A 20983-nucleotide genomic window follows, 5' to 3' on the forward strand; every position below is an offset into this window, starting at 1 on the left:
GAGAGAGAGAGAGAGAGAGAGAGAGAGAGAGAGAGAGAGAGAGAGAGTGAGTGAGTGTTTTTCTTATGTATGTGGTACACTTGTGGAAGTCGGTGGACAACCTTCCTGTCAATTCCTGCCTTTCCACCATCTTTGACCAGGGTTTCCTCATCAGGCAGGCTGGACAGGCGGCTTCTGGAGATTCTCCTGTCTCCAACTCCCATCCCCCTGGGATTACAGACTTTGGGTACTGCCTCTACTTTTACTTGGGTTCTGGAGACCCGAACTCAGGTGGTCGAGCTTGTATACAGTAAGCACCTTTACCTGCCGGGCCATCTCCCCACTCACAATAGCTTTTTCTAAGCCAGGCCTAGGTTCTTTCTTCAGCACTCAACTAACTATGGTATCTGAGAGAGAACTGATATTTTAAATACATGCATTCTAGAGCTGGGGTGGTGGCTCAGTGGGGACATAACTTACCACCAAGCCTGATGACTCATGTTCAGTCCCCGGAGCCCACAAAGTAAAAGAAGAGACAACTCCAAGTTGTCCTCTGATCTCCACTCTACACTGTGGCACACTCTCAGAGAATAAATAATAAATAAATAAATAAATAAATAAGAATGACTGTATATTCTACTACTCTACATTGGCTATAAGTAATTATACTTATCTATCCAATCTTCCATTTTATTCCAGATAATCAATAACAGATTTCAAGATCATCAAATTCAACCCACAGGGTGGACAGTCAAAGTTTCAGAAGTAGACAGCTGACTGCTTCCATGTGAGTAGAGTTTGTGTCTTTGGGCGTCTGCTTACAGTACTTCTGCCTGATTTGCTATATTGTTGCATTTAACGTTACATCATGAAAAACCAGCCTGCTGGCTACTCCTCTTGTTGTTTAGTTAGCACTCTGGTTAGCTAGTGAATCTGGGAGACTTTATCAAGGTTTTGAGAGATGTTTTAATCTGACTTTCTGTTATTTCTCTTTCCTACACATGTAATTTGTTTGTTTGTTTGTTTGTTTGTTTGTTCTTGATACAAGCCATGGCTAGGCTGAAACTCATTTTGTAGACCAGGCTAACCTTTAGCTCACAGAGATCTGCCTGCCTCTACTCTCAAGTGCTGGGACTGAAGGTGTAAGCCACCATGTTTAACTTCATGTGTAATTTCTTAAGACACAGGAACTCTTCGCTAACTATGACTAATTCTGTAATCTTGAGCCAATAAGGAGGATGACTCTGACACACAGGCCCCTAAGCTCATCTTTGGGAAAAGGCTAATGATTTCAGGAGCAATAGACCACCTACCTGTCCTTTCAAACAAGTGGTTCAGTCACTTTTCTGTTGCTGTGATAAACCAGGGTCAAAAGCAACGTGTAGATAAAAGTGTTTATTTTGGCTCACAGTTCTGGAGAGGTCAGAGTCCATTCTGACAGAGAAACGCAGCAGCAGGCAGCAGGAGCAGGAAGTAGAGAGATCACATTTCAAGGGTATCAGGAAACAGAGAGGTGAGCTGAAAGTGGGGTCAGTTTGTAACCCTTCAAAGACTGCCCTGGTGATGTCCTCCAGCAAGGCTCCCAAACAACACCACCAATCAGGGACTGAGTTTTTAAATACATGTGACCATAGGAGGCACTAAACCACCCCAAGTCTACCAGCAGAAGCACCCAAGGAGCACAAAAGGGCTTTTCTATGATAGGGTGTGGAAAACAAAGGAAGGGGGGGCACCTTAATTGAAAGAAGGGTTTTTTGGCTTGGTTTGGTTTTGGGTTCTTTGTTTGTTTGCTTGCTTGCTTGCTTGCTTGCTTGCTTGCTTGCTTGTTTTCAGGAATTCAGCACCTTCTCAGGCAATTACTGTCTCAGGATCATTTCAATTGTTCTTCTTCTTGTTTCCTTTCTCTTCCTCATATTCTTGGTTTTCTTTTAGCAGAACCTCTCTTGAGGTAGGGATGTGTGTGTGTGTGTGTGTGTGTGTGTGTGTGTGTGTGTGTGTCTGTGTCTGTCTGTCTGTCTGTGTATATTTGGACTTTGTGACTATTAGGAAAAAAGGCTATCTGTGTGTGTTTGTGTGTCTGTGTGTGTCTGTCTGTCTGTCTGTCTGTCTGTCTGTCTGCTGTATGTCTGTGTCTGTGTGCCTGTGTGTATTTGGACTGTGTGACTATTCACAGAACAGACTGTCAGAGTTCTACAAACTCCTTCTCTGTATACTCCCACCCTTTGCAAATGCCAGCTTTCCTAAAGGACTCCCTCCCATCCTTCTCTCCTTATGGTCCTAAAGCAGCTGAGAAGGAGATGCCCATTGTTGTGAAGCTGTCCCAGAATGCCACTGATCACTTGATTCTGAAATTTTACACAAATTTCTACTTCTATAAAATAAGAAAATTTGAAGAAAAGAGCTGGACTGGGACATTCCAGTGAATGATGGCCCGTGGCCAGCAGAAGTGCCTCCCGACTGTGTTTCATTAAGTTCAGGCACCTAAAAGGCTTGAGGGAAAAGACCACTTTTCCTGTAAGCATGTGAAAGACACGCTTTGAGTTGTAAGCACCGAGAAGCCTTTGCTCTTGTTTCAGAACAGCATGAGTGGGAGACTTCATAACCACTGTGGGCCAATATGTTAGGAAACAGTTGGGGCTCCAGATGGACAGAGAAGTTTAGGAATTTATTTTCTTCCATTTTCCTCGGGTTTTACAAAATGAGTTGCCCTGGACACCCTTAGCAGAGTATTCTGTCTCTTACTTAGCTCAAATTTTCTCCAGTGTGATATATATATGTATGTGTATATGTATATGCGTATGTATGTATGTATATTAGGATTTAAACTCATAATGTGATATGTGATGTTTCTCTATGAACTTCTGGGAGTGCTTATAAAATGAGGCTTGTGGGAGAAGGCCTGAAATGCACTTCTATCCAGGAGTCTCCCCTAAAGGAGGCTCAAGTCCACATGAGCCTGGGTGAAGCCATATTTGGCTAGAGATTGAGGAGACACAGGGACACGGGTTCTCAGGCTCTCCCCACCTTGTGGTTGGTTAGCAGTGTAAGGAGAAATCCTAGCCCCTCACATGGAGACTTGTAAGCTTGGCTAACTGATGGGGTTTCCCTGGCTTAGACATTACCTTCAGCCTTCAGAGGAAGCTCATGAGAGCGCACACCCCTGCCCAGCACAGCTTCTAACAGAAGAGAATGCCAAGGTTGAGGGATAGAGTGTGGTACAGACAACAGGAAGCAAGGCAGATGGTGGTGCCAGGAGCCCTGTCAACAGTGAATACTCAGCCAAGAGGAAAGAAGGACTGAGCTGCTTATCCGAACACTCTCGCAGGTCTCACCTGGCATTCCAAAAGGGTGTGCTCTGACTCCACAGACTTCTAAACTCTTCTCACTCTCCTGACTCAGAGCCACAACCTTCCAGTAAAATTTAAGTAGAACAAATATTCAACTTGGATGGGGTGGGGGCAGTGGGTTGAGACAGTTTCCTTCCTACTATTCTCTATACCCCTAGTCCAACAATGTCAAATTAAATCTAGATTCTTTTTCAATGGAGTCTTCTGAGAGGAAAGGGCAGGCTTGCATTCTCTGAAACGGATATTTTAGACTAAAGTTATTGAGGGGGGGTGGAGGGGTGGATTTCCCCTCCTTTTTCCTAATTCTAAACAAAACGTCCATCATTCATTCTAACACCAGCCTTTAAGAGCTGGAGACAAATGGAGTCTGAATATTCACGCCAGTGTGGTACAAATGAGCTGTGATCTCAGGATGTTGGCTGCCCTGCTGACAGGGAAAAAGAGTAGTTTAATATCTTTGGCTGAAAACACTTCTTAAAGGATGGAGAAGGCCAACATTAATACCCAGTCCTGTTATTTAATAACTAAAAGTGATATACTGTGGATGGGGACATCCGAAAACTGGAGGAAAGTGTGTTCCTCAGCTCTGCAGAACGCAAAATGGGAGTGAGTGCCAAAACACTGGATATTAAGGAAGCAGACCTTCTCAGAGCATTTTTCTTTAAGATGTTCAAAGACTTCTCCCCATAAGTATTTATAACCATGATTTTCTTTTAACTTGACTTCATCACAGATTTTCAAAATTTATAAACACAGGTGGTCGTTGATTTACAATGGCTGCATTTAGGGTTTTCTTGACTTTACAATGGTGCAAAAGCCATGTGCATTCATTAGAAACTGTGTTTCAAGTTTTGTGTTTGGATCTGTTCCCAGGCTAGCAATATGAGGTCTGATAAGCTAGCAATGCTGGGTACCACAGCTCCAGCCTGACCTGCCCATCATGAGATCAGACAGCTGATACAAGAGAGTACCTGACACACTGATGCTCAGTAGGTCAGGTGAAGTGGAGACATTTTCAGTTTTCAACAGCTTTATCGGGATGTAAACCAAGGAGAATTCATCTAAAGACATTTGTCTCAAATCGAGATTCGGGAACCTTTTAAACTGCCTCTCCCAGGTAAATGACTAGTAGTTTACAAATTAACAATGAAATTATAAGTTGAGGGTGGTAAGGAAGGCTGTGGCTGCTATTAGCTGCAACTCCCTCAAACACTCATCTGACCTGCTGCCTCAGTCATCCTACAGAGACATGTTCGATAGGATCACCCCCATCCCAAGTGCTATATGAAGTCTGGGCTAGCAATTGTAGCGTTCTTTCCTATGAAATGAACCTTTTAAAAAACTCAGTGCAGCAGAGAACTTGGTGAATCCATTGATATACTCACTGACATCAATTGAGGTGTCCGGTAATATTTACGTAGGTTTTTCTTTTAACCTCATCTTGGCAAGGCGTCCCAATGTTTTAAATTTCTTCACACCCCCATCCATGTATAATCCTTCGTCATGTGGTTGTAGGCGCAATATTACAGTGCACCATCTGTGTCTGTCACTCTTCTTCTGAAATCCTTTTTTAAGTGACATCTAATTGTCCCTACATGATTTGTTTCCATAATTCTGTGTTTTGTAGGGTGTTTAAAGAAAAAAAATGAGAGAAACACAACAATAGTTTCAAGCAAATCGAAGTAAAAAGCAGAGTAAGGTTATCATGGCATTTGAACGGACTGTTCATAAAAAAATCAGACATGAGAAGCCGGAAGCAGAGTCTCTCGTGAAGGCAGCGAAGCTAAAGCCACAGGACCTCTCACTGGGATAGGGGCCTCCCAGACTAATGCCTTCCATTTAATATCATATCCTGTTTCTCAAGTGAGGCCTCCGAAATCACTGGCAAGTCCTAGATCTCCCCAGAAATGGACACAGATGAAGTCCGGTGATTTAGAGTCCATGTCAAAAGCTAATTGAGCGAGCAAAGCAAAGACATGGCCAAAGTGTGAGGCGTGGCGATTTATTTATTTATTTTTTTTAAGATTTTAGAATGAACTCAGCTTATTTTCTCAAGCGTCCCCCCACTTAGGTAAAATAATAAATCGGGTTGCCAACACACAAACGAACACAAACAAGAGATTCATTTTTACTTCATTAATAAACATCAAGTGTGAAGTGTGCCGTGACAACAGCTCCTGGTGGGAAGACTCTGTAGGTGCATATAAATCCTTTCAGACGATCTTATGACCATATCATCATTGAGGTCCTTGCTTCTGTCTCCATTGTCTCGTTCATGTACAGGTCTTGTGTAGCAGAGTATTATGGTTGAAGACACACTGTGGAACCAGGCTACTTAATTATTAATCCCGAGTCTATTATTAACTAACTCTGTGACCTTGGGTAAATAACCTACTTTCTCTGGGTTTTGATATTTCTCTATGAGAAATTAGGACAGTAAAGATTGTTACAAGGACTTAACATTGGTATTTATAAGCTTTATCTATTGGCTAAATCAACATTTTGGCCAAAGTTAAGCTTTTATGGGACCATCATAATGAGTCCACTCTTCTGGCTTCTTGCTGAAATGGGATTGGTGTTTGGTGAGTCAGTAGTGGAATACTGCATAAGTAAGGGATCACAAACCAGCAAGGATGGGAAGTACACGGTACCCTGAAAATATGCTTCCTTGCACAGTATGTTTTTGGTGGTTTGCTTGTTTGTTTTTAATTTTGCATTTGAATGTTCTTAGGCATACATGTGTTTTCTATTGCTTGAAGCCAGTACTTCCAAAATATTTGCCTCTTTAAAGGCATTTGTTTTCTCATACCTAGTCTACATGAAGGATCACGTAATATGCAAATACACCTAGAGTGAGTAGCAGTTTTCTGGACCACTGGAGTGAGGTGATGAGTTAAATGAGAAGTGAACTATGAAGTACGTTTTCTGGTGCTCTAACTGCAGGATTCTAATGAGGCTGTCTGGCCCTATCTCTGTTCTAGAAGTTACATAAGGTAAATAGGAACGAGACACGTGGGGTGAATACTAAGACGTGCATTGTTTAGTGCTTTTTCAATAAATCTAACTCAGCAAATGTTCCCCTGCATCTATAATCACATAGAAAATTGTCAAGACTGAAAGGGGATCTCAAAGCACTAACACTGAACTGTTTCAGATATGGTCAAGGCAAAGAGAAATTAGGAAATACCCGAATAGCCAAGCTATGTAGTGTTGGCTCTTATGAGCAGCATTGGCACCTGCAGTAAAGCAGTTGAGTGAGTGGGTTGGATGTGGTGACTCATGCTTGTAATGCTAGCACTCGAGAGGCAGAGGCAGGAAGACTGCTACAAGTTCCCAACCAGCCTGGTCTATACAGTGAGTTCCATGCCCGCAGGGATGTGCAGTAAGGAGAGGGGCAGGGGTGTCCTTTGCTAATGGTAAGAGTTGAGAGATGGCTCGATGGTTAAGAGCACTGACTGCTCTTCCAGAGGTCCTGAGTTCAATTCCCAGTACCCACATGGCAATTCACAACTGTGAAATTCCAGTATCTGACACTCTCACACAAAATGCACATAGGCAAACCACCAATACACATAAAAATAGATAAATTATTCAAAGAAAAGAGTCTAGGCTAGGTAAGTGGGGTGGGATGGGGTGGGTGGGAAAGTTATGAGATGGGGAGGGGGTGCTGGGAGACTGAGACTTCAGGGTACAGAAGAGCAAAAGCGGGGCCCAAAGATTGAAATGAGAATAAATTGTTCCAAGACTCATGAGTTTGGTCTGACCGAGAGCTGTAGTTTTCTTCAAGGGTGAATGGTGAGGCACAGCCATGTGAAGGGCACTGTCTACAGAGGATGGTGGCCCACTCAAGGGAGCCACCTCCTTTCTCAGCAATCCTTTTGACACCTAAACCTCCAGGTCACTAGCCCTCCCAGTGATAGGTACTCTGCAGATCAGGAGTCTTAGGTGTCCAGCAGCTCCAGATCTGCTCAGCGTCACTAACTGGAGACAGTGGTGAGCTTTAAGTTGCCCCTGCTTCTGGTTTTAAGACATGTTTGGATCACTCCTCCTGCTGCCAAAGAAGAGCCAAGGGAGTTGAAGTGAGATAGCCTCTCCTTGCTAGAGTCAATTCAACCTCTTCCTCCTTTTCTTCTTCCTCCTCCTCCTCCTCCTCCTTCTCCTCTTCCTCCTCTTCCTTCTCTTCTTCCTCCTCTTCCTTCTCCTCCTTCCCCCCCTTCCTTCTCTTCTTCCTCCTCCTCCTCTCTTCCTCCTCTTCCTTCTCTTCTTCCTCCTCCTCCTTCTCCTCTTCCTCCTCCTTCTCCTCTTCTTCCTCTTCTTCCTCCTCCTCCTCCTTCTCTTCTTCCTCTTCCTTCTTTTCCTTCTCCTCCTCCTCCTCTCCTTCTTCTCCTCTTCCTCTTCCTCCTCCTTCTCCTCCTCCTCCTTCTCTTCTTCCTCTTCTTCCTCCTCCTCCCCTCCTCCTTCTTCCTCTCCTCCTCCTTTTTTGCTATGTAACATCTGTTTTTGAAATTTGACTGAGACCCTGACTTAAATCCATTTCGCTCAAAAGAGAGCAAGAGAACATCTTGTTTTCATGAATGTCCAGGGCCTGTGTGTCAACAAAATAAAAGGTCGGTTTGTAGTATCGAGTGGAAAAGCTGCTTGTGAGATATTCTGCCACAGGGATAAATTTATTACAAGCTGTTCTTTTGTCAGAATTAGGAAGCAAAGTTTGAAAGCACAGTGGACCAGCTTTGATTAAATCAGCAAATTTCTTGCTGGTGGATGAGGAGCCTGCTTTTAACTGTCAAAAAGTCATTGAGTTGGATAGAGTAGAGAGATGGCCTCTCTTTCCTGTCTCATGCCCTAGTTGATATCTTAAATGGATTTCCGCCGTCTGCATAAATTCTAGCAGACAGTGTCCTATGGGTCATTATTTTTATATTCCTTAGGATCTGAAGTGGGACAGGAAATGAAAATACATCATTATCCCTCACAAGTGATTTCCCCCTCTCCACTTATTTAGAAGAGAGACATGGAAAGGATTTGCGGTTATCTGCACTTAGAGAACGATGCCTGGCATGTAACAGGTGTTGTTTATATTTGATGAGTACATACTCTGATGTTTGTGCCCCCTTTATGAGTGCCTTCCTGTACACGAATGGCTATCTCCCATGTTTAAAGAGCAGTTAGCATTCTCACGGCTTGCTCTCATGGCAGCCTGTGCTTTACTTAATTCAGTTCTTTATTTTCATTATTGCCTATTATAGCCGCCATTGGCTATAAGAATGGCGGGGAAAGGCAGGGTGGCTATTTATTTCTTATATCCATTCCATAGTTTGTTTTGTATTGCTATGATAAAGCACCATGTTCAAAAGCAGTTTGGGAGGAAAAGGGTTATTTGATGTATACATCCAAGGCCATAGTCCGCCATTAAAGGAAGTCTGGGCAGAAGCTCAAGGCAGAAATCTGGAGGCAGGAGGGGAAGCAAAGAAGAGAAATGTTCACTAGCTTGCTCTCGGCTTCACTTTAGCCCTCACCAAGGACCTGCCCAGGGCTGGCACTGCCCCAGTGGGCTCTACCCTCTCACATCAATAATTAGTTGAGATGTTGCCCCAAAGACTTGGCTAAGTCTAATCGTATGGAGGTATTTTCTAAACTGAGGTTCCCCCTTCCCAAATGGCTCTAGCTTGTGTCAAGTTGACACAAAACTAACTGCACATCACACAAAGTGTTCTGGTACATGGCTGACACTTTTTATATATATGTTTACTGGGTTTTGCTGACATTTTTTCCGTGATGATGATTAAACTCTCAGCCACTCTTGATTATAACTTGGTTCAAACACAGTGGGGAAAGACAATGGAGCTTTTAATTCAATTGAATATATAAAGACATTTTCTATGATGACACATTCATCTAACTATACATTCCTTCCATAACGGATGCCTATTGAAAATCATGGTAGGATCATTAGCCAAACCTATCTTTATTTTCTCAACTTAAACCTGTAGACTGTATCTGCCATTCAGGCTAGAATTGATGTCATAGCATAGCAGTAGTTTCAGACTGAATAAAAAACATTATGTATTATATTTGTGTTTTGCCTGTATGTATGTATGTATGTATGTATGTATGTATGTATGTATGTATGTGTACCACATACCTGAGGAAGTCAGAAGAGGTCACTGGATCCCCTGAAACTAGTGTTACAGGCTATTGTTAGCCACCATGTGGGCTATGGAACTAAACAAGGGCCCTCTGCAAAAGCAGCCAGTGCTCTTACCTGCTGAGCCATCTCTTCAGCCCCAGTTTCAGATTTTTTTTTTAATCTCTCAAACAATTAACTGACTATTAGAATGGGATTGGATCTATGAAATTTTATCTCTATTATCAAGAAATCCTGGCTTACCAGACTACTTGCTAGAGGCAGTCAGTAAGACGCACTGGCACCTGATGAGCGCAAGGCTTACTGTCCCACATCCATTTGTCCCGTGGTGACACTGCACCTTGAGTGGGAACAGGGTAGGCTCATTCCCTCCATTTCATTTTCTGATGCTTGTGTCGGCAGGGTTGACGTTGGAATGAACTGCGAGTTCTGATAGTTCCCAAGAGAAATGCTGGTTTAGTTACAAGAGGTAAAATTCCACAATAGTTTTATTATTGTTGTTATTTGTCTATTTGAAAATATTCCCAAAGAAACAAATGTGGACTCAGGAAAAATATTGGGAGAGAGAAAAAGAAAAATAATACTCTGAATTCTGACCAGTTCTATTTTAATAGGTCAAGCTGACTGCCAGCTGGCCACGGGACTGACTACTTGTAATGTATACTTTTGGTAGGCCACATGTAGTTCTTGGAACTGTTTATATTAAGCTGCTGAGATTTAATTATTCTAAAATTGGCAGGGCTCTCTTTGATTACTTAATTCAAAATTGCTTAGTCATCTTTCTACAGTGTGTGGACAGCTTTTGTTTAAGTGTGAATAATTGAAAAATGCAAATGGGATCCCCAAAAGGTTTTAAGTCAGGTAGAAAAAATAAGAAATGATCTATTTTTTAAAAAGAGACAACTTTTTTTTTCAAAACCCTTAGCAAGTGGTGGCCATATGTTTTAATTTGACAAATGAGGTACCTGTCAAATCAAAATCCTTAATTACAAGTCCTTTTTCCTCTTTCCTTGGTGGATTTCACCAGAAGCCAAGCCTGCTGCCTGTGGCTTCTTAGGTTGTATTCTGATCCTACATTTTGCAAAGCATGGGCTTTCTACTAAGAAAATAGAAAAAAAAATTCTAGAATCAGTCATGAGCAAAACTTTCTTGTTCTCAAACAAATCAGGATGTTACTATAAGCTGGGTGTCACAGAGAACCGTCTTCGGACTCTTTGGGATTGAAGGTGGATCTTGTCTTCCTGGAAACTCCTTACCTTTCAAATTCAGAGCAACTTTATAGTCTAAGAGGAAACAGGCAGGCTCCAATGGCATTCCTCCCGGAATTTTAAAGCTAGGTGTCCCCCAAGGTCTCCATCTTTTTCCTGGGTATGCCTATGTCAGCCCCACACTCTTCTGATCTAGGCTGAGGTTCCTAAGAAAGATGGTGAGAAAAGATAGACTTTCTGTGGCCACTGGCTAAGTTCTGTGGCCACTGGCTAGTGAACTCTGGTCCTGGGAGGGAAGGCCCCTAAGCAAACATTCAGAACCATGCCTTCTGTTTCTAATTACTGAGCATGGTTAGAGAGCGAAATCAGGCTACACTTCTTTTATTCAGGCTGATGGAAGCATTTAAATGAGCTCTCAATGTCAAAGTTTTCTAATTGTGATGGAGGAGTAGCATCTCCAAAGGCCATGGACATTTGAGGCTTTTCCGTCTCATCATTCCTTACAGATGTCTTCTTTTGCTTTGATATCCTCTCTCCTCTGATACAGATGTCCGTCTACACTCTTCTTCCCCAAACTAGAATGCCCTTCTATCTAACACAAGGTTATTCTTCTACGGTGGAAAAAGACATATGAGTGCAATCCAAATATAAAACAGAGCCCCATTCAGCCACCATCACCAACCCCACAGTCACAAAGAGTTACACTAAAGGTGTGGCCTTCAGATAAGGCCTTCACTATGTTTGTCTGTGTACCTGTTAGCGCCAACAAATAAGCAATGCCCTGTAGTATATCACAGTATACCAAGCTTGAAGAAGATGCTGAGTAAAAGAGAGATAATTGCTTAAGAACTTTGAGGGGTGACCAAAGCTATCACCTGAAGGAACCCACCATCGCTCAGAGAAGACTGACATGTACCTAAGTGACCTGGACACTACACACAAAGTGCGTGGTAGGTATGTCACTGGATCAATTCTGGACTCAAGCCAATGAGTATGTTGGTCTTAAGCAAGCCCCCAGTGTGAGCCATTTCTTTTGTAACAAAAAGTCTAGCTGTTCCCCGCTAATAGAGTAGTTAGACCTGCTGTCTGGAAGGCTCCTGTGAAAAGAAGAAAGCTCTTTCCCATTCACTTCATCTGTCAATTTGTACGCTTGACTGATGTGACTGTGGTGTCCAAAAGACACAGTGGGCTGAGTCTGTTGGTTAGGATCCAGCGCTTTCCATTGTAGATTATAAATTCCTCAAAGACAGTTTCTATTGGCCTCATAACCACAGAGATGTGTTTGATCATCAAGACTGAATGAAAGCAAAAAGAAATAAAAAGGAAAGGAAAGGTACGCCCCTAGGTATGGCAGAAGAGAAAGTTTACTGTAGCTAAAAGGGAGAGCATAGCCAGAGTCAGAAACACCTGGGAGAGTCCAGAGGGGTCACGACCCTGAGCCATGTGAGTGAGGAGGAGTGGAAAGGGAGAGAGGGGAACCAGGTCAGCATCCAGGAGGCTAATGGTACAAAATGTCTGAAGTATATAAGGAAGAGCATCTTGGGGAAGGACGGCCTAGCCCCTGGGCTGGAGAGTTCAGGATGGAAGATATAGCATTGCCAGCCATACCCTGTAACAGGTAGGGACTGAAGGATGCTAAGAGAACCTGGAGGCCTGTCTGTTTTGATATGCTAAATAGGTACCTCTCCCCTTTGTCTCAGGTTTGAAACTTAACAAGCAGAAGTTGAAACACACACTAAGGAGTAATAAATGTGTGATAAGGGTACTACCAGTTCTTCTTTGCAAAAAATATTGCCCTAAACAAGACACCTCTGGGATACACCTGGGACTTGTTCCTGGTAACATAAATGGTTTACACCCTGCCATCTCCACTCTCCCAACCTGGTTCTGAATCTGGTATTTGGCCACCAAAGTGGTAGTCTATAGAGTAAACCAAGCAGACCGAGCAGGCACATATGAGTAAGCCAGCAAGTAAAATCAACATGCATAGAGGGGTCTCAGAACCTTGTGATCTTTATTTCCAAATAAGCCAATCTGGGACCTTGGCACTCAGTTTGAAGCAATCTTTACTGGCCTCTTTGGAATTTGCCAATCATTTCACTGCCTCAGCTGCAAGGCCCTTGTCAAGCAAAACTGACCCATCCAAAGACCATCCACAGGACTGTAGAGAGGGTACCAACGGGAAAACCTAGGGAATACTTCCGCTTCCAGGTGAGGATCTCTAGTCACACTCACGTTTTATTAATGCTTCCATATACGTGCATATGTGTTACATGTGTGCATGTGTGCATCCATGTGTTCATGTGGAGGCCAGAGACAGCCTCAGGTGTCATTTTTCTGGACTCTTCTACCTTGGTGGTTTTGAGGCAGAGCCAGCCTCTCATCAGGGTCTAGGCTTACTGCTCCGGCTAAGCTGGCTGGCAGGAAGCCCCAGTGTCTCACTCTGTAGCTCTGGCCATCCTGGAGCTTAACACATAGACCAGGCTGACCTCAAACTCACAGAAATCGGCCTTCCTCCTTGCCTCCCAAGCACTTTGATTAAAAATGTCTCTACACCCAGCTTTGTTATCTGAAGTGTTCTGCAGCCTCTAAACATATGTGATGTGTGAGTACTTGAAATGGGATTAGTGAAGCTGACAAACTTGAATTTTAGTTTCAATGTATTTTGATTTAAAGTTAAGTGAGCTGACTGGACAACACAGACTTACATAGTTAAAAATCTTTTTGACTTTAACTTTACACAAATGGCCATATCATCTCTTCTAATTTTGTCATTGTTATAACAAAATACTCAGCAAACACAACTTATGAGAGGAAGGGTTTATATTGACGTGATTTAACAAGGAATATCGTCCGTCATGACAGGAAAGTCATAATGGTGGAAAAAGCAGGCGGCTGATTGCTCTGTGTCTGCAGTCAGGAAGCAGAGAGTGGACCATAGAGCTGTCAATCAAACCTCAAGACCCACCTTGCAAGGCTCCGCCCACTATAGGTTCTGCCCCAGCAGCTGAAAGAAGTGTCAGAATTCAGGAGCCTATGGAGGACATTTTACATTCAAACCACAGCCCTCTCGACTCTTTCCAGGGAAAGGCGTTCACCTCTCAGTAGTATGCCTCTCAGTTGCATGCACCCAATCTGTGAGAGTCCTTGGATCGGTCTATCAGAGCGAGCTCTTTCTTGACATCTGAATTATGTCTGATAATTCTGTACATGCTTCTATTATGGACATACACATTTAGAGGGAACATTCAGACTGTTTTTTTCTATTTCAGCAAATCTGTATATTAATTTAAATCACATGGATATGGTTAGTAGAGAACCTCTATCGTTGTCTTAGGCTTCACCTCTGACATTGACTTTTTCTGGAGTCCAAGAAAACATCAGTCTCCGTGAGCTGAGTCTTACTTGGTAATGACATGTTCCTTTCAGTCTGACTCCCCTTGAGCATACTAAAGAAAAGTAACTCAACTTTTACAGGGGACCAGATGCACGGTTTTCTACATTTTTCCTTCTATACAACTTTCAGGTTGGTCCAGGGATTAGTTCAATATCAGTCCCAGTTTCTTACTTGTGTGCCATGGTTCAAAAGCTAAGGTCAAGTTTACCTATTTCTCCATGCTTTCCCATTTCTTGAAATGGGGTCGAACTTCCTCTTTGTACTTGGGAAGATCAAATAATGATAATCACAGAGATTTGAGAAACAGAAAGCATCCAAATGACAGTATTACTATTCATGGTGAGAGTTCAAGATGCCACTTAACAGTTATTAAGCATGTTGATTTCCCAAGTCTTCCTCTCCAAGGCCAGGAGATGCAAACAGCACCATTTCACAATCGCACACTGGCCAACTTCCCAAGGTGGAAGAGAGGTCTCAAAGACATCGCCTTGAGTAGTGTGACTGCTGACAGGTCCACTGCTCCACAGGTGGAGAAGGCAGAGGAGAAAAGGTGCTTTTAATAGACTGAACAGTGAGAAAGAACAAAGCAGGTTACAGCCTTTTAGAAGGCTTTGTGCTTTGAAGCCCAGTAATTAGAGAGAAAAAAGACATTGAGAGAGCAAGCATCCTCAGAATGGCCGTTTGGAGTCTTACTGCCGTGTTGCAGGTCTGGAGAACTGTGCTCTGAAGACTGTGTGTATTTTTAAGTAGCACAGACTTTTGGAACAAGATGGTAAAGGTTGAGAGAAAGGTAAATCCAAACTGTTCATTACAACCCATTTGTTTATTTGGTTTTTAAATCTCAAAAGAACTCTACAGTTTGGAAAAGAGCAGAGCAAGTTGATGAATTGATTTTTTTTTCTTTTTAAGAACAAAAGTTCATTTTCTACCAGTCATAAAGAAAACACTGTCAGATTTACTGCGGAACTACCGCAGATGTGCGTTTACATAACTTCTGAGATTCATATATAACCAAGTACCAAGGTCTTTGATTCACTTTGTAAACACTACAGTTAATAAAGTGCAGAGAGAGATGAATTGAGTATAGGAGTGTGTTTCACTATACTCAGAATGACAAAATATAGTATAAAGAGGCATTGACTAAAACGAGGTACAATCCCTGAGAGCCTGCTATGGGCCAGCCATGAAGGGTTTGTTTTCATACGACTATAGTATCCTTCAGTGGCCTCGGGGATGAAAACACATGAGAAGTAAAATATCAATAAAGCACTAATCCCTCTTAAGGAAAATGACTAATGAGCTATGGAAATTATAAGATTATTAAGTGTTGAAATGAGTTATGGATCCAAGGGGGGGGCCTCATTTGGACATCATGATGGAGATAAAAGCTGAGTCAGGGATTGATGACTGGACAGTAAAGAGAAAAAGGAAGCTCACTGCGGGTGGATGGGATAGAGTTAGCAAAAGCATAGTGTGAGAAAAATGTAAAACACATTTGAAAGCTGATCAGATGCACATTTTTAAATCAGCTTAAAAGGAAAACTAGCGATCTCTACATCAGATTTTTTTTAAAAAAAAAAACCTACTTTGTATCTAAATAATTTATACTTAAAAGAGAAATTATGTGTACGCCCTGCTTACCATTTTATCTTCACTAGACAGGAGACTGGGAACAAACCCACAGCATTCTATGGAGTAAGATGAGTCTTTGAATGCTATCTGGTCCAGCTATCTCATTTACAGAGAAGACAAACTCAGAGAGCTTGTTTTATTTATTTTTGTTCTGTTTTGTTTTCAATCTCCTAAGTTCAGGGCACTGTTTGGCAGAAGCTGATGAAGAGGACAGTTAAAGAACTGAACTAAGTAAAGATACTCTGATGGGCAATGACGGAGAATCTATAGGATGTATTATAACCAGAAATCACTCGACATCTGTCTGATGAAGAGATGCATTTCTGAGTTGCAGCAACGGCCCAGGTGATATTAAAACAAATCCTTGGAATAGATAAAATATGCCCCCGACTTTCTCCCGTGAAGCCCTGAAATGAGAGAACAAATACAGAAAGTCAGTGACAGGCATGATCCAATATGGAAGTAGAGAGCAGACCTGCCTGCATGTTAGCCTATTTTCTTCTGTTTTAACAAAATGCATGGGGATAGATGTTTATATAAAAAAAAGGAACTGGCTTCTGCTCAGTGAAGACATCATGGTGGATGGTATCACAATGGCCAGAGTACCTGTAGGTGAAGATCTTCTCATAGTAAGACAAGAAACCAGGAAGAGGCCAAGCAGCTCAAGTAAGAGATCCAGGGTCCTTTGAGAATAACCCTAGTTCTTTGCCAACGTCAGGGTCCTATGGGCTGTGTAACATTCTACTAAGGCCCTCCACTTAAAGATTTCACCACTCTTTAATGTTACCATATCAAAGACCAAACCTCTATACAAAATGTAGCAGCTAGAGCCAGACATAAGCTTGAAGACACATGAGACAGAGAAAAATGTAAATGAATACAGCGTCCCACAAGGTGAATGCCTCTTCGCATTACTGTTGCATTCCAGTTTTAAGCACACAGCAATGGTATGTAAATTGTGCACTGGATATTGTTTATGTAGATGCTTTTGTGGGGCTTCATTGGGTGCAAAACTAGTTTAGAGGTTAGAGATGGATCAGCAGTTAAGAGTGCTTGATGGTCTTGCAGAAGACCCTCACTGTGGGTTCACTGCACCCACATTGGAGGCTTGCAACTGTCTGTTATCCTAGCTCCAGGGGACCCAGTGCCCTCTTCTGGGCTTTCTCGGTACTTGTTCTCAAGTGCACGTGCCCACAGAGGCAAAAACTCATACACATATGAGTTATCTGGCTATCCCAGAAGACTCCACACAAAGCACTAATAAGAGATCCTTTGTGACTTGTTAGCTTTCTGATTTAAATGAACTTAAGACAGAAGGTAGGGGTGTTTTAAAGGACACTCTGATCTAAGCTCCCACAGTCCAAGAGTTAAATTGGAGGACACTGATCGTGGTCCTCTCAGAACCATTCAAAGGCACTCTCTGAAATAAAAAAAAATTACTAGGCTACCCCAAGAATAGTATAGTGATCGAGCACCTAGGTCTGAAATTCTGTATAACAAGGAGGGTATAACAGCTATCTCATAAATTGCCTTTTTAAACATGGCAGTGCTATGCAGTTATGGAACGATTTGGAAGAAGCTGAACATAGTGGTGTGTGCCTGTAGTCCCAGATGTTGAAGAGTTAAGGCAGAAAAGTCTGTTCAAGCCAGCTCGTGCTACACTGTAAGCGTGAGGGCCTGAGACATATGAGACTGTGTCTCAGAAAAATAAGGAGACACGGGAGAAGTATAAATTCTTATTGTTCATGAAAGAAGCCAGTCTGAAGAGGACATCCATATAGCGAGTGATTCCAAGAATATGACATTCTGGGAAAGCCAAAGTTACAGAGGCGTGAAAGGACCACAGTTCAGGGATGGGTGTGAAGAAGAAGAAGAGTAAGATAAATGAAGCACGGGGTTAGGCGTGAGGGTCCACAGTCATGAAGCTATTCTGTATGGTGCTGTGGTGGTGAACACATGACGGTATGCGTGTCACATCATCACAGAGAGTGTTCTCTATGGACTTGAGTGCGTATTAGCATGAGGTTGTCAACTGTGACAACCTCAGTCCTGCAAGAAGTTGTAAACAAAGCATGTTCCTTTCCTACACCCGCTGTACCAAAGCCCCCCAGTACGGGAGGTTCGAAGACATCCATAAGTGCTAGGCAAGGCCTTGTCCTCTCTGAAGATGATAAGGATTTGTGTTACTCCTTACTCTCCACCTTCTGTGTCTCCAAATGATCTTTCCTTCGTCTATGTCTCCCTTTGTACTAAATTTTCTTAAAACAAAGATAAGGACACCCTTGTATTGGAACAGGATCAGTCTTACTCACCTTCGCTGCATCTGCAAAGACCCTATTTAAATAAGAACATACTTTGAGGTGGGAGACTAGAGTTTCAATATTCTGTTTCTGTCTCTGTCTGTCTCTGTCTGTCTGTCCCATTCTCTTCAGGGACACAATTCAACCTAACTAGGACATGTGAGCAGGGAAAGAGGGGAGGGAGTGTAAAGAATCGCTGTTCTTTCTCTTTGTTCTATGCTCTGAAAAAACAGAATTTATTGATCAAAAGTTTTAAAAGCTAAACAAATGGCCCACTATATCACCTAGGATAGATCCAGTAGGTGTCTCCCGAGGGAGACAGCCATTAGCTCCTTCAGTATCCTTTGGAGTAACAGGCTTTATTCTTTCTAATTCTAAGAGAGTTGGGGTGATGGCCCCCGCATCCTGAGGACTTTCTCTTTTCCTGTCTACTCATTTGATTTCAGGTGGTTTGGAATTGATAGGGTACAGTTCTCTACAAAGGTCTCATCCCCTAATAATTGAGTTGCTAGGTTGGAAACCCTACCCAGGGCCTTTCCCTGCCTTAGCACACTTATACATCTGTGTGTGTGTGTGGGGGAGGGTGTATGTGCCAACACACAACTAAGATGGCTCGTGCTTACCACATATCTTGATCCATATAAAAGCAGACTCAGATTTATTCTTTTAAAAGCATTTCCATCTACAGTAATGCCATATGCCCAGAGCAGAAAATACCAACAGTTTTATGAATGTAAAATAAAATACCAAATTTCCTGGTGGCAGGGAGATGTTCAATTTGTAAAAATGCTTGGCGTGCAGGTGTAAGGACCTGAGTTTAGATCCCCAGCACCTAATCAAGATGGTGGGACTGTATGTGTAATTCCATCTGGAGGGATGGCAACAGGGTCCCTTGGGCTTGAGGGTCAGCTAGTCTGACTGAACTGGTGAGATTCTGTTTCAATGTGAGACCCTGTCTCAAAAAGCAGGTAGAAGGTGATAGAGACACTGTCCACAAACACCTACAAAGAGAAGGTCCCCATGGGACACACAGTTCTTCCTAAGGACTGATCTTCATGTACTTTATTCTTTTGTGTTTTTTTTTTCCCCTGGGAGGGGTGCAGTTTTGTTTTTGTTTTTGTTTTTGTTATGAGACAGGGTCTCTTTATGTAGCAATGGCTGACCTGAAACTCATAGAGATACCCCTGCCTCTGCCTCCAAAGGGCTGGCACTAGAGACATGTGCCATCACACCTAGCACATGTATTTTATTGTTTAGCTATAAATTTTAGCTATCCAGATGATAGAGTATGAAGATTGTTAGATTTTAAAAAAAACCACATGATTTTGAAAACTGGAAATAACAATTGATTGTCCCTCAATTGAATCTCAAGAAGTAACATGGCAGGAGTCTGAGAGCACTGAGAAACATGTTTGTTTGTTTAGCTGTGATATGATTCTAAAATATATTATTGCCAGTGAACAAATGTCTTTTGCTTTTTTAATTAAAAATGAGCATCGAATCTACACACACACACACACACACATGTATACACACACACAGACACAGACACACACTACAAAAGAACAACTTCTCGGTTAAAAGATACAAATCAGAAATTAAGCTCAAGTTTTTGAGGAAAAGAATCAGATTTGATCTACTGGTTATAGACGTACTTTCATTCCCAATCTTGAAAAGGAGATGGAGAAGAAACAAAGCTAGAGGCAGGAGGATCTCTCTGAGTTCCAGGCCAGCTATGGGGTAGGGGTAGGGGTAGGGGTAGGGGTAGGGGTAGGGGGAGGGGTAGGGGTAGGGGTAGGGGTCGGGGTAGGGGGAGAGAGAGAGAGAGAGAGAGAGAGAGAGAGAGAGAGAGAGAGAGGGAGAGAGGGAGGAAGGATGAGGGAGAGAGAGAGAACAGAAAGAACACAAAGGAAAGGAAGAGGGGCAGAGGAGGAAGAACCTTTCCCCCCACACCTTTTAGAAGTACAGGAAGAGGAAAAGGAAGCTCAGGAGACCCTGGGGTGCTGCTGAATTGTGAAGGAAAGGACTCAGGTCCTTTCCTGCCTCTCACCTGGACCATGAGCTCTGTAAAACCTTTAGCTAAAGAAAAGGCTGTGTGGCCACGCTTTCTGAAACCCGCAGTACTGAATTACTCCTTAATCGCAAAGCCAGGCCAGCTTTTAAGAAAACCCAACGTTTTCTTAAAAAACCAAGACCAATAGAGCCCTGGGTAAAGATATATCTGTCTTTTGCAAAGACCATTTATTTATTTATTTATTTATTTATTTATTTATTTATTTAAGGAGTCCCATCATAGTTCTCTGAACAATGTAATAGTAATTCCTGCCCCTCCTTTAGATTTCCCTAAAATTTGTCAGGAATTTCTGTAGCTTACATGGATACCTCCTGTAGCATGCTTTGTTTTCTTGTGCTCTGTCTAAATTGTGACACCCAAGAGCTTCATGGCTGCTAAATCCTTGCTGCTTGGACATTTCCCCACTCAGTTTGTTTTGAGTTACTTCCTAACCAATTTTACTGTGAAGTATTTGGCACTGGCTGGGGGAGGGGAGGAAATAAGGCATTACTATCCAGGGACATGTGTGCCACTTTAAGTCTGGGAATCACTTAAAATTCTACCCAGACATGGCTTCTCCTTCACAGGAATAGTGTGATATAAGGGTGTCTTGTTTTAAGACCAGCCATTGTCACAAATGTACGTCTCTGCCATATAACACAAACACACACACACACACACAAACAAACACATACACACACAAGTACATACATACACATACACAAGTACACACATAAACACACACATATACACATAAGTTCAGATACACAGACATATACACACATATACACAAACACACATAAACACAATAAACACAGACACACACAGAACAACCAAGGGTTATACTGTACAACGCACAAAAGTGTTTTCTTTCCATCAGATAGTCACAGAGCATAGTCCACCAAGGCACTAGTCTAGAGTT

At 42.4% G+C, this 20983-nt stretch overlaps 1 protein-coding gene across 2 annotated transcripts in view; it reads left to right on the plus strand.

Annotated features, from left to right (window-relative positions):
* The window catches only part of Cald1 (caldesmon 1), a 179865-nt gene that overhangs the window by 63974 nt on the left and 94908 nt on the right, over positions 1-20983 (plus strand). For both annotated transcript variants that reach the window (XM_028768348.1, XM_028768345.1), the window contains exon 2: positions 679-766. The gene's annotated coding sequence lies outside the window, so the exon portion shown is untranslated. The remainder of the gene's footprint in view (positions 1-678; positions 767-20983) is intronic.

The sequence above is a fragment of the Grammomys surdaster genome, unplaced genomic scaffold (genome assembly GCF_004785775.1).
Source record: "Grammomys surdaster isolate TR1022 unplaced genomic scaffold, NIH_TR_1.0 186, whole genome shotgun sequence".
NCBI lineage: Eukaryota > Metazoa > Chordata > Mammalia > Rodentia > Muridae > Grammomys > Grammomys surdaster.